The 13,171-nt window shown below is 44.7% G+C and overlaps 1 protein-coding gene across 1 annotated transcript in view; it reads left to right on the top strand.

Annotated features, from left to right (window-relative positions):
• LOC137429266 (copine-4-like) overlaps positions 1-13,171 on the top strand; it is a 197,883-nt gene that overhangs the window by 763 nt on the left and 183,949 nt on the right. The gene's annotated exons all lie outside the window — the stretch shown is intronic.

Genomic DNA, 13,171 nt, shown 5'->3' with positions numbered 1-13,171 from the left:
GTGTCAACGCTCCGTCGCGCACTCCCGAAGGTGCGAAGAGTTTGGTGCCTCGCTCGGGTTCGAACCTGTTTGGGGTTTGTTCCTAACTTGTGCAAAACCACCGTATGCTAGGAGAAGAACCTGGAGAAATGGGAAATGGGGTGAAAATATTACATTGTAACAGATGGAAATATATATATATACATATGTACAGACTTGGCATTTAATATGGAATATTTTTTTTGTGGGGGTGAACTTACTTTTCAAGATGTCTTAGAACCAAAAGTTCATTGGAATTATGTTGAAATTATTTTAGATTTTGTTAATGTGACCTTTAAAAGAAACAAAAACCACATTTGACATTTCAAAACAAATAAATTGATCCTTGAAAGTGATGTAAACTGATATCGAACTCAATTCATGGACAATACTGTGTTAAACTTCTGTACGTTTTCCAGAAGTATCTCTTTATTTTGCTCATTAGCCAATTTTTTTTTTTAACAAAAACAAAAGTTAAATTACGACTGGGATTACGGACAGTAAAATTACAGTTCAGTACTTCGTGTAACCCCCACGAGCATTCAGGAGAGCACGTACATGTTGAGGCATGCTGTTCACGAGATTTGCCAAGGTTTGGACAGGAATCGCTTGCCATGCAGTGACAATAGCCTGCTGCAATTCACGCACAGAGGTTGGCTGCTGGTCCAAGTGGTCGATTTGACGCGTTAATTCTGCCCACAAGTTCTCTTTCGGATTCATATCCTGGGACATGGCAGGCCACTCCATATGCTCTACACCACGGTCAGCAAGAAAGTGTTGGATCATGCGAGCATGATGAGGCCGTGCATTGTCATCTTGGAATACAAAGTTTCCTCGAAAGGCTGCACGAGCAAATGGAAGCAATGTTTCTTCCAGAATGGCCCTGTACTTGAACTGGTTCAGGTTTCCATTCAGAACTTTGTGTAACCCCCACGAGCTTAGCTCTTTCACGAGCCTCGACGTTGTACACAAAAAAAGAAGAAAAAAAAAGAACAACCAGGTCAGTTTTTCCCCCTGCATGAAAAGCAGCCCAAACGGTCACCCCAGCACCTCCAGCTTGGACTCTTGGCACTATGCACTCTTTGTTGTAGGCTTCATGCACTTGTCTGCACACTCGGACGCGACCATCCTGACGATAGACCAGAAATCTAGACTCGTCACTGAAGATCACGTGATTCCAGTGTCCTGGCTGCCATTGACGGTGCTCTCTGGCCCACTGCAATCGGCACTGGCGGTGTTGTCTGGTCAGGCGTGGCTTTCTCAGGGGACGCCTGGCACGATAGCTGCTTGAACCAGTCGTTGGTTGACTAGCCTTCTGGATACAGGCACATTTGTCAGTTGCTGCCACTCAGCCCTAAGCCGATTAGCTGACTTGGTACGGCCATTGCGGACTAACCGGTGCAGCTGGCGATCATCCCTCCTTGTGGTTCTGTGGGGACGTCCTGGCCTCGGTATTGGAGTAGGGACACCCCTCTGAGCATTTCGTTTCAGGATCTTTGACACCTGACTTTGAATGATGCCATACTGCCGAGCAATAGCACGCTGTTTCATGCCGTAATTTCGTAAAGCCACCACTCCATGACAAACAGCATTGTCGAGTTGACGGACCATCTCCAGAGGAAGCGCCAATAACCTTTGGAGACGTGCAGCAGTTGTTTTCCACTAATACATAACGCAACAACCCTTGTATACCCGACTGTGAAGCTAATCATCAAATGCACCTGTCTGTACATTTTGCCACGCCACCTGTGATATAATCCTGTTGTTGACTTCTTGCTGCGACAGACAATCAGTGACATGGTTCTTTTAACAAATAAATCACCAAAGTGTAAAAGAAACTCACCAGATTGATATACTGAGTTTAGAAAGTAAACCCAAGTCAAGAAAAAAAAATATTCCATATTAAATGCCAAGTCTGTGTGTGTGTATATATATATATATATATATATATATATATATATATATATATATATATATATATATATATATTGTTACTGTCGCGGTTAAGATGTTATTTTTGACCGAGCGGTTGGTATGACCGCGACCTAACAGTTCCCCCGATTCTTCCCCAACTCACCCGATTCACCCCCAACTTTGGCCGTATCGCACCGCAGCTGCCCAATCTGGAAAACTCTAAAACGACCGAATGCAAAGAGGAAAAGGAATAAGACGAGAAGACGGACAGAAGAGTAATTGGATTTATTATACACACAAGCAAAAAGAAAGCAGTCACGTTTATTTACAGACGAGATTAAATACACAGTGCAACGCTAGCTTACCTACAGTCTTAATTAACCCAGGGATAGAACAAACAAAAGACAGACTCACACAGGGAATGATGACAGGAATTGGCTGGAAGCAGAGGATGGCTTGGAGTTGTATTGTGCAGCACGATCGGCGCGTTTAGCAGCCGCCGTTCCTTCGCGGCCCTGCTCAAAACCGCCGTCCAGGCCCCAAGCGGCTGTTGAGTGTTGTTGCTGCTGTGGCCGCCGCTGCTGCTGCTGCTGTGGACGTCGCGTGCTTTTCCAGGATTACAACAGGCTTTGTGCTTTCTGGGATGTCCTCTCCTTGGATGTTCTCTATGTTCTCTTGGTCCAATCACTCACCACCGACAACTCAACGCAACCAACGCAACCACTGACCACCACAACGCAACCACTGACGACCAAAACCACACAACTCAGCTCTGCTTCTTGGACCCTCTCTCTTCTCAACGGCTTGGGCTCCCTTTTGTCTGCTGGTGAAAGCTCATCTCCTTTGGACACGCCCTGCCTTGGGTTATATAGGCCCCGCCCCTCAACCTTTGCGAACCTCCCCGATCGCTCTTCCTCCGCCCTCTCTAGCCAAACCCCTGGCTCATGGTTGGTCGAGTGGGGCTGGCTCACCCCTCCCCTCTATGACGAGGTGGAGACACGCCTTTCTTCTCCGACCCTGCCTCGTGGTCAATGGCGGTAATTGGAGCGGAGGTAGTTTCTAATCGACGAAAAGGGGGAATGGAGGTTTTGGGAATGGGAATGAAGGGAATCTATCTCTTTTGCTTGGTGCAATGGAGTACTTCTATTAATGGGAGACACAGCCTTACCCTAAAACACAGAATAAGATATAACTATTGAACAGGGGTATTCTATGATTGGCTGTGGTGTGGATGCTTTATGGACTAATTATGGGATGCCCTTTGACCTTTACACAGCTCCGGAGGCAGGAGGCGCAGAATAACCAATAATAATAATTCACACAATCAAAAAAATATACAGTCCTCATATCCGCAACAATATATATATATATATATATATATATATATATATATATATATATATATATATATATTATATATATATATATATTATATATATATATATGTATATCTACTATATAAGACAGCCGTTCGTCTGTGTGTCACCATTTTTCTCAGAGATGGCTGAACGGATATTCGTCAAGCTTTCAGAGGTTCATCAGTGACTGCTTGGAGTGTTTTTAGGGATTTAAATTTTTTTTTACTTTTATGAGTTTGTTTTTTTGGATTTAAAAAAAAATCACTCTATAGTGCCGAATCCTTTTTGACTAATGACAGTTATATACAAGTACACATTCACATAAATAAATACAAAACAATCACCAGAGATTTGAACACAAATATAACTAGAACGGGCACTCGGTAGAGCGCATACCTTCGCCGCAGCTACTGTTCTGTACTTGGCATGGGAGTGTAGGGAACAGAACAACAAAAATACGATTTTGACCTTTTCGTGACCTTGACCTTGACCTTTGACCCGATTGCTCCCAAAATCTAATCAAATGTGTCCCGTATAATAACCAATCATCCCACCAAATTTCATGCAATTCGGTTGAATACTTTTTGAGTTATGCGATTAACATACACACACACAGACATACAAATAAATACACAGCGATCAAAACATAACCTTCCGCTTTTGCGAAGGTAATCAAACAATTCCAGAAGCGGTTGAAGTTGGTGGTAAGGCTTCTTCTTCTTCTTCCTGAACGTCATCAAACTCAACTCAGAAACGTGATGAACGGCACATTCAGCAGCATATATTGAACAAAAACGTAAAATGATGATTTGACATTTGTGATGGATTCTGATTTGGATGTAATTGCTTTTCCATTATATTTGCCCTCATTTCAAGTGTGGTATTGTTTCTCTTTCGCTTGAGCCACGCCAGGTACCTACTGCAGCTATAAACACTTATATACTTTACTCGAGGTACAAATACAATCACAACTTTGTCTGGGGGGTATCATCGGTAGGCTGTGTGGCTGCGGCCTCATGCAGGGTGTGGGGGACCAGGAGGGGGCGTAAATTCTCTATGTAAATGTGTACCTTGTCGCGCCACCTGATTATGATGGCAGAGGTTATTACAATTTCACTCTTTACCTGGGCAATTTCTAGGTTAAAGCAGTCATTGCACGGGTAAATTTTTCCTCCTTCCCTTCTGCCCTCCCCCAAAACGGAGGGGCCTGTCAAAGCTCCCACATCCCGTCCCCCAAAGACGTACAGTCACGTGAAAAAGTAAGTACACCCCATGTAAAGTTTTGACTTTTTCAACATGCAGCTATTTGATCTTCATTTCAACAATATTGATAGATAAAGGTGATATAATATAACAAATATCATGAAACATTTACATTTTGTAGTCCATTGTATAATTTGAATAAACATAAATGCAAATTTAGCATGTGGAAAAAGTAAGTACACCCTTGGCTCTAATAGGTGGTATTGTCCGCTTTGGCAGAAACAACCTCAAGTAGGCGTTTCTTGTAACTGTCTACCAGTCTCTGACATCGACTGGGAGAAATTTTTGCCCACTCCTCCATGCAGAATTATTTCAGCTGTGCGATGTTTGAGGGGTTTCTTGCATGCACAGCTCGTTTCAAATCCCCCCACAACATCTCGATGCGATTTGGATCCGGGCTTTGACTTGGCCATTCCAGAACCCTCCATTTCTTTCTTTTCAGCCATTCCTTGGTGGATTTACTGTTATGTTTAGGGTCATTGTCATGTTGCAAGGTCCACCTTCAGTTGAGCTTCAACTTTCCGATAGATGGCCTCACATTATCCTCAAGCACCCTCTGCTACAATGAAGAATTCATAGTGGATTCTATGATGGTGAGCTGCCCAGGCCTTGATGCAGCAAAGCTGCCCCAAACCATAATATTTCCACCACCATGCTTTACCGTTGGTGTCAGGTTCTTGTGGTCAAATGCTGTCTTTGGTTTTCGCCAAACATGTCTTCTGGTACTGTGGCCAAATAGCTCTACCTTTGACTCATCTGTCCAGAGCACATTGTTCCAGAAGTGCTGATCTTTGCCGAGGTGTTCATTGGCAAACTTTAGTCTTGCCCTGATGTTCTTTCTGGACAGCAAAGGTTTCCTCCTGGCACACCTTCCGTGGAGATCAAATTTGTGCAACCTCTTTCTAATGGTAGACTCGTGCACTTTGACATCAAGAGTGGCAAGAGCTACCTGTAGGTCCCGTGATGACATTCTGGGGTTCTTAGAGACTTCTTTCAGCATCTTGCGGTCTGCTCTCGGGCGGAACTTGCTGGGGCAGCCTGGCCTGAAAAAGTTGACAGTTGTTTGGAATCTTCTCCACTTGTAGATGATCTTCCCGGATAGTCGAATGATTGATTTCAAATTGTTTGGAGATCTTTTTATATCCCTTCCCAGACTCGTAGGCATCTATAACCTTCTTTCTGAAGGCCTCAGAGAGCTCTTTTGATCTAGGCATGGTGACGCCGCACACTTCAACAACAAAGAGCAAACCAAACTAAATGTCTGAGGTTTAAATAAGACAGGTTCCTCCAAGATCCTCTCTAACGATGTTCTAAGCATTTGCACCTGAGGTGGTGCACCTGATTCTAATTTTAGGTATTTGAAGTAGTGATAAATGTAGGGGTGAACTTACTTTTTCCACATGCGAAATTTGCATTTATGTTTATTTAAATTATACAATGGACTACAAAATGTAAATGTTTCATGATATTTGTTATATTATATCACCTTTATCTATCAATATTGTTGAAATGAAGATCAAATAGCTGTATGTTGAAATATGTTGAAAAAGTCAAAACTTTACATGGGGTGTACTTACTTTTTCACGTGACTGTATATGTCGTTCATCATTCCCCTCCCTCTCCTGCCCCCACCCGCAACGACTGGTACTCCTGCTTGTATATATGTATTTGTATATGTGTGAGTGGCTATATATATGTATATGTATATATTAGGGTGGAGCTTAAAAAATTTTTAAAAACTAAATTTTTATTTTTGAAAGTCTTACCCCCTTAATCTGTTCCATATAATATAGAAACACTGTATAAAAAGTTTGAGCACTACATTATTATGTTTAGGGGTAGCTCTTGGGCCTCAAAGATTATGAAAATTATAAAAATTCAACGAATTACGAGTATATCAGACTTTATCTTAATTTATTTTAAACAACACACTTGAACACAGTATTTATTTTTGAACACGTTAATAGTGAATTCTTTGTTCAGTTTCTGACAGTTCATAGTATCATTCTGACAATGTACAGCAAACCCCAAATTTATTATTTTCATGGCATCCCGGACAGTGTATGTTTTCTGCTATCAGGGTACATTCTGCGATGGTCCTCGACAACTTGCAGCAGGAATTGCAGCTGAGTTTCATCGCGGGTTATCAACCCACTGTACTCCTGAATGAGTGCCACTCCACGTTCAGCGTAGTCATTGACAACTTTTAGAGAGTTGACTGTTTCTGCAGCCTGCTTGTAGTCGTCTCTGTCATCCCACAAGTCCGGATCAACCGCGAGAAATCCATCTGGAAGTTCCATCATTCGCAGAAGTTTCATTGACCTTGCTGTGACGAAATCTTCCAAGTTCTTGTCCTTGAATGAATCAAGAGTAACAGTGATTCGCTTGGAATGATCCTGATCTTGGTCTTCTTCATTCTTCATGGCACTCACCATCAGTCTCTTGGTTGACGAACTGACCCGACTGTCGAAGAAAGCCAAGCTAACAAGTTCCTGTGACAAGTACCACACGTGATTGGAAAACTTGCGTGATGTTGACTTTGAGATGGCTGGATGGATTGATGAGTATTCAAGCAGTGACTTCAGCAGCAGCAGGTCACTGTAAGGAGCACCTGATGCTTGAGGTGCAGAGATCCAGGCTGTCAGGTAGACACGTACTGTGAATACACACACATCACGTAATCCTCTCTTTTCTGCAGGAGTCAGTTTGAATTGAGCCTTGAACATCCAGATCTTGAGACAGTATATTACTTGGTGGGCGTGGTGCATTGCTCCGGGTGACATGAATCGCACTCCTCTGGCAGGAGCAGCACCGAGAAAGACAATCACAAGTTCCAAGAATTCTTTGTAATCATCTCTCGGCTGACTCTGTTCAAGATGCTTGTTGGCATAATCGATAGTGCCTTGCTTTATGTCTTCCACTAGACTTGCCACATCATCAGCTGCAATCCCTGGTTCATACTTGGCTGTGTCTATGAATCCCCAGTATTCCTGGAAGCGTTTGAAGAGTGGAACCTCGGGAGAAGATTTGGCTCCCAATCCCATACACACTTGGAACACTGCACCAATTATCAATGCCATAATGTGATGCCTGCAAGCTAGTGACAAGAGCTCCTTCTCAAGCTTCTGCTCTAGGAGGACACAGGCACCAGTGATCCGACCAGTGTTTGAGCTGGTCGTGTCAAAACACATAGCTCGGATGCTGTCGGCTACGCCCCAGTCTTCAATGGCTCCAAAGACAGCAGCAGCCTGAGCCTCGCCTGTTCCAGATGGAAGCTTGGCAACTGTGAGTAGCTGAGAAACTCCTTTCCCTGAAACCAATACTGGCAGGCGATCAACCTTCTCTTTTCCAATTAGATCAAGGATCAGTTTGCCGTCCCATGAACAACAAGGGGAACGTTACCCTGAAACTCCGCCTTTATATTTGCAGATCTCTGGACTCGGTGTTGTACTCTTTGTCGGCGAATTGAGTCTCTGTTTAGAGCAAGTTCATCAATGTTCTGTCCCAAGCTTTTGGCAGTTTCTGCTATAACAAAAACGGCTTTGCGGTCTGACACTTTTGTGCGATCTAGAGCGGCTGCGAGTTCTTCAGTAACGACAGTTTTTCGCCCCTTCTTTCTTTTTCGTGTCTGAAATGTGATGCCTCCAGCAGCTCCCTCACTTGCATTGTCCCCAGTTTCCATCTTTTCACTATCTTCTGCTGAGCTGTTTTCAGATTCAGAACCAGATGAAATCAGTTCAGCTGTAGAAGCTGCTAACTGTTTCATTTGCTCCATTCGCTGTCGCCTGGCAAGCATTTCCTCCTCTCTTTTGGACGCCGTTTTCTCCTTCGCAGCAAGCTTTACATCTACTCCAGCCAGCGACCCCCTTCTTCCCTTTTCTCGCTGGGCAAACAAGAAATCCTTGTCTTCTTGTAATACTGACGTATTGGTCAGAGCATCAGCGTGAGCGACATCAAAAAGGTCTTCAAGCCTGGAAACAAAAGCCGACTCTCGCGAGTTGAGTTGGTGACGTTCGCGCTTTGTTCTTTTTCAGAAGACGCCATTCTTCAAATGTCTGCTCAAGCCTGGTTTGGCAGTTTTGATGAGCTCTCATCGGGATTCTAGCTTTCTTCCAAAAGTTAGCTATTTCTGTGATGGTAACATCCGACGATTGTCTTACGGTCTCCTTCAGATCGAGATGGTGATGTAGGAAGAATCCAAGAGCCATACGCAATGATGGCAACTTGCTGCCACTTAATTCAGTCACAGAGTCGCCAAGGAGATACAACTTGGTTTGAGATCTTGTTGCTTTTTCCACAGATGACATTTTCAATCAGATATGAATCTGAAAGAAGTAGAACATAGCATTAAGAAATTAAGAATCAAGAAAATTCAAACAGTTCTATTAATAACTGAGCAGTGAGCACAATAATATATAAAAATATAACCACCTTTAGAGGCCATTTTTCCCCCCAAAGCGGGGGTTGGCCTTTTTCGGGAACCGTGGTTGTTGTTGTTTTTTTCGGTCCCCTTTTTGAAGCAATGTTCTACGGCCGGATGCCCTTTCCTGACGCCAACCCTTTTTGCCGCCTTTAACGACAAACAGGGAATTACCAGTGAACTGGTACTCAATTGGCCGACCTCAGAAGGATGACAGGCTGAGTCAACCCCCCTGGCGTTAATTCAGCGATCGACCGGGATTCGAACCCAGGATCCTTGGATCCTAAGCTGGCACCCTAGCCGCTAGCCCAACACCAGAGCACAATGCCTCAAGCAATTACACAAACATACTGCTGCAACAGTGTTGCAGCTGTTGCTTAGTCAGCATAGTCAGTCCATTGAGTCCAAACAGTAAACAAGTCTGAACATGTCTGGAATATAAATTCATGGAAAATTTGCATTATCAATTTATCAGCAAAACAATGGGATTCGGATGATTGGTTGGATAATAGATATGAACCAGTTGAACCACAATGATTATGCTTCTATAATCTGTGATAATATTATACCATGTTTATACACCCATTATGTCTGTGATTCTCTGCAAAGCCTGTGATAACTTCGTTTTTATTTTCAAATAGTGTTCTGTGATACACCTATGTACAGTGTTTACTTTTAGATACTATGGTGATAAGCGTTCCCAGGTCAGCGCTACATCTCATTTTAGCATTTATTGTCTAGCAGACTCTAGCTCAACGAACATTTTACTCTTTTATTATAACAGATATTGTGTATGTACAATGTACATATTACTACTGTAATTATTTATTTAATGGAGCACAGAGTTTTATAACTTAAAGGTTTTATCTGTGTTCCCAGTAATTAATTTTACCACAATGATTGCATGTTGTGTGTATGATGATAGGAGAGAGTGTCAATTTACTTAGTAGTTAAAATTGGGTTCTTAATTTATCAACAGAATTAATCTATTATCAGTAGTATGTGAAATAAAAGGGCGGCCGCAGCTTTGGGGTATCGGAAACTTTACCATCATTGAGCTACCCCTAAATATTGTTCAATTGTGCTCATATTTTGCCTGAATTTTTATTTCATATATAGGAACAAATTGAGAGGGTAATAAGATCATATTTCAAAAGTTCAAAATAAGCTCCACCCTGGATATATATATATATATATATATATATATATATATATATATTGTTACAGACGCGGTTTTGGATGTTAGTTTACCGAGCGGTTTGGTATGACCGCGTCTGCACAGTTTACCCGATTATACTCGAACGTTGGCCAAATCGCGCTATGCTAAATCAATTAAGGAAAGGACACAACGGCTGGGCTAAATGACACGACACCAGGGGTACAGTTCTCAAGACCTCCGGAGGAGGTTATAATATTGGTTTGCAGAACGTTTAGATTACAAGGACAAGAGGTACAGCATAGAAAGGTGGGCACTTAAATACGGTCTTATCTTAGCCCCGACAGACCACAGATAAACGGGACAAGACTGACTCACGCAGGGATTGATGGCAAGGAAGGGCAGAATCGATGGCTCAAGGTGCACCTTGGCTCAGGGACAGGATCCACACGGTCCGGTCCAGATATGCGGGGAGGTATCGTCGCGCTGGAGGTGGCGTCTGTTTCTCCTCAAGCTGGGGGCGCATCTCACGTCACCTCCGGTAAGTGGCTGCCTATATCCAGCGGGGAGTGACACGCCCTCGGCTCGCTAGCTCCGCCCCAGATGGAATCGGTCCGCCGCTTCTTATTGGGTGCGGGGGGTTACCGGGCTCCGCCCTTGACGAGGAGCTGACAGTCAGCCCCTGCGTGGTAACCCCGTCGGAGCTCATGGGCAATGGCGGCTAACCAAGCCGGAGTGAGGACGCCCACTCCCCGCACCGCCGCCGCGCCGCCCCCGCTGTGGTTGTAGTTGTTGTTGTTGTTGTAGTTCCATGAGATGATGGGAGGATGCGGAGATGAGGTTGTGGGGAGGTATTGGGAGGTCCTAAACTCACTACTGGTGCCATACAATCACATTCTGGTACAACGAAGAGTCAGAATTAATGGAAACGAGTCCTTAACTGACATAGACTAAGAATAACTAGCAAGATGTCCTATAGTTGTCTACGTGAGATGCGGTGAACCTGGGCACGACATTTAATGGGGGAAAAAGGGGAAGGTCGGTTCTACAGAGTGTTGTTTACAGACAATGGGACTAGGGAATGGGGGATTGGGGATAGTTGGGGAGTATTGGGGAAATAGGGGAATATTTACAAGCGGATATGGATGGAGGCCAAATCCCATATCCGCAACATTGCACCCTTCTCTACCTCGGGGCGTCCCGACCCGATAAATCTTTACCTACGTTAGTGTGGCACTCAGATGTAGTTCCCTCTACTATTAACTCTACCCTGAGTGCGACAGTTTTACAGATGTTCACAAATGAGTAAATATGTCCCCCTGCGACGTTGCACCCTTCTCCTCACAGAAACACACCCACAGGATAACCGAATCGCGGAAAGAATTCTCAAACTAAACATACAGCCGGTAGGGAGCATTATTTACACAAGACTACGCTGATATTTACACTACGATCCAGGACCTGTTTTTGGAGGAACACATGCAGATGTTATGCATAGAGAGAGCACGCATGCCAGCATCGATACACCAACCCACGAGTGCTCTGTGGCCTTACGGCCTTTAATAATGTGCAGAGCACCCCTTCCAAGCACCAACAGCACCACCCCATAACACAGTCAGCACCATCCGGTGCACCAATAAAATGTTCAACGTCACCGGTGGTGTCGCAGCCGGCCGATGTTCTGCCGCTTGTCTTGCCTTGGAGCCCACTTGGTGTTCTGGCTTTCTTCAAAAATAAAGAAAGGCGCCAACCGCGTCCATTTCTAAATTGTGGCCGTCAGGGGGCCAACTAAAAGTGGTTCACCTGTATGGCATAGGTGCCACGTTGACCCATAGGTCCATCAACGGGTGGTGCTTGGCCGCAAAAGACTGCAGTCCATGGTGGGCGGCCACAAAAATTGCGGTCCATATGGTGTATCGATCCCGGCAGCAAGCAGCGAAAGTGCAGGCCCACAACTGCGGAGCCAGCACCTCTCTCTCCTCTCTCTCTGCCCCAAAGCCAGATCCTCGGAGGTAGGAGACAAAAGAAGAAGACAAGTGAGTAAGGTGGTAAGGGCGCAAAAGTGCACGCAACATTAGGTAATGCACACTAGAGGCACATGGGAACCAGGTGAGACAGGTACGTTCCTACCGTACGCCCCCCCCCCCACCAGGTAACCTACATTGCCCCTCCCTTACCCCTTACTGTATCCACACAACACAACACTACCCATAAACATCTACTTTACAAATCAACAAACGTCCCTACTGTCTTCCCCGTTCCTCCCATAAACCAAATTCGTCTTCTCTCCCTCCTAACCAATCAAATTTGCCATTTCCAACTCTCATCACAATTTGCCATCTCCAACTCAACATCAAAATTTGCCATCACCAATTCATCATCAGTCCCTCCTAAGGAGGGAGAGATGGAATCACCCCAATGTCTCATCCACGTCGTGATGTGTCTCACAAATCCTCACAGCAATTCTCATTTCCTGCACACAGAACAAAGAAAACACAGGTGTGGAGTCATCATCATCACCTCAGGTAAGTGGCTGCGTATGGTGCGACAGGTTCATCAATCCTAACTATTTCCTAAATGACTTTAACAACTTTACATTACCCGGGGTCTTTCCCTGCCAATCCATTGGCCAACTTACACTATGGGTTCTAAAAACCAATTCCCATTGACCAAACTGTGGTGCTTTTCAATTTGGGGTCTCACTCCCCCGATTCATCTCCCGGTGCCCTCGCACAATTTCTGGGCCGCGACGTGTAGCTCTCCCAGCAGGTCTACCCACCTGCACACCTCCACCACTGCAGTTGCCTCCCAGCTTACCTGCTCCTTACCCTAACCTAACTACCTGGGGAAGGCCCTCTGGCGCTCTCCCCACTCGGTGCCCTCTCTGGCACTGGGCTACCCGGGTCCGTCCTCCGGATCCTCGGGCCCCACTGACACTAACGGCTCCCAGAGCCCACCTGCGGCCTCACCTGGCCGACATCCTCACAGTGGTGGAGTGCCCAACCAACTACACACACTAACAGGCTACACGCCCAGCCATTT

This window comes from Myxine glutinosa, chromosome 6, assembly GCF_964187855.1.
Source record: "Myxine glutinosa chromosome 6, kmMyxGlut1.1, whole genome shotgun sequence".
NCBI lineage: Eukaryota > Metazoa > Chordata > Myxini > Myxiniformes > Myxinidae > Myxine > Myxine glutinosa.
This window is presented reverse-complemented; position numbering and strand designations above follow the sequence as displayed.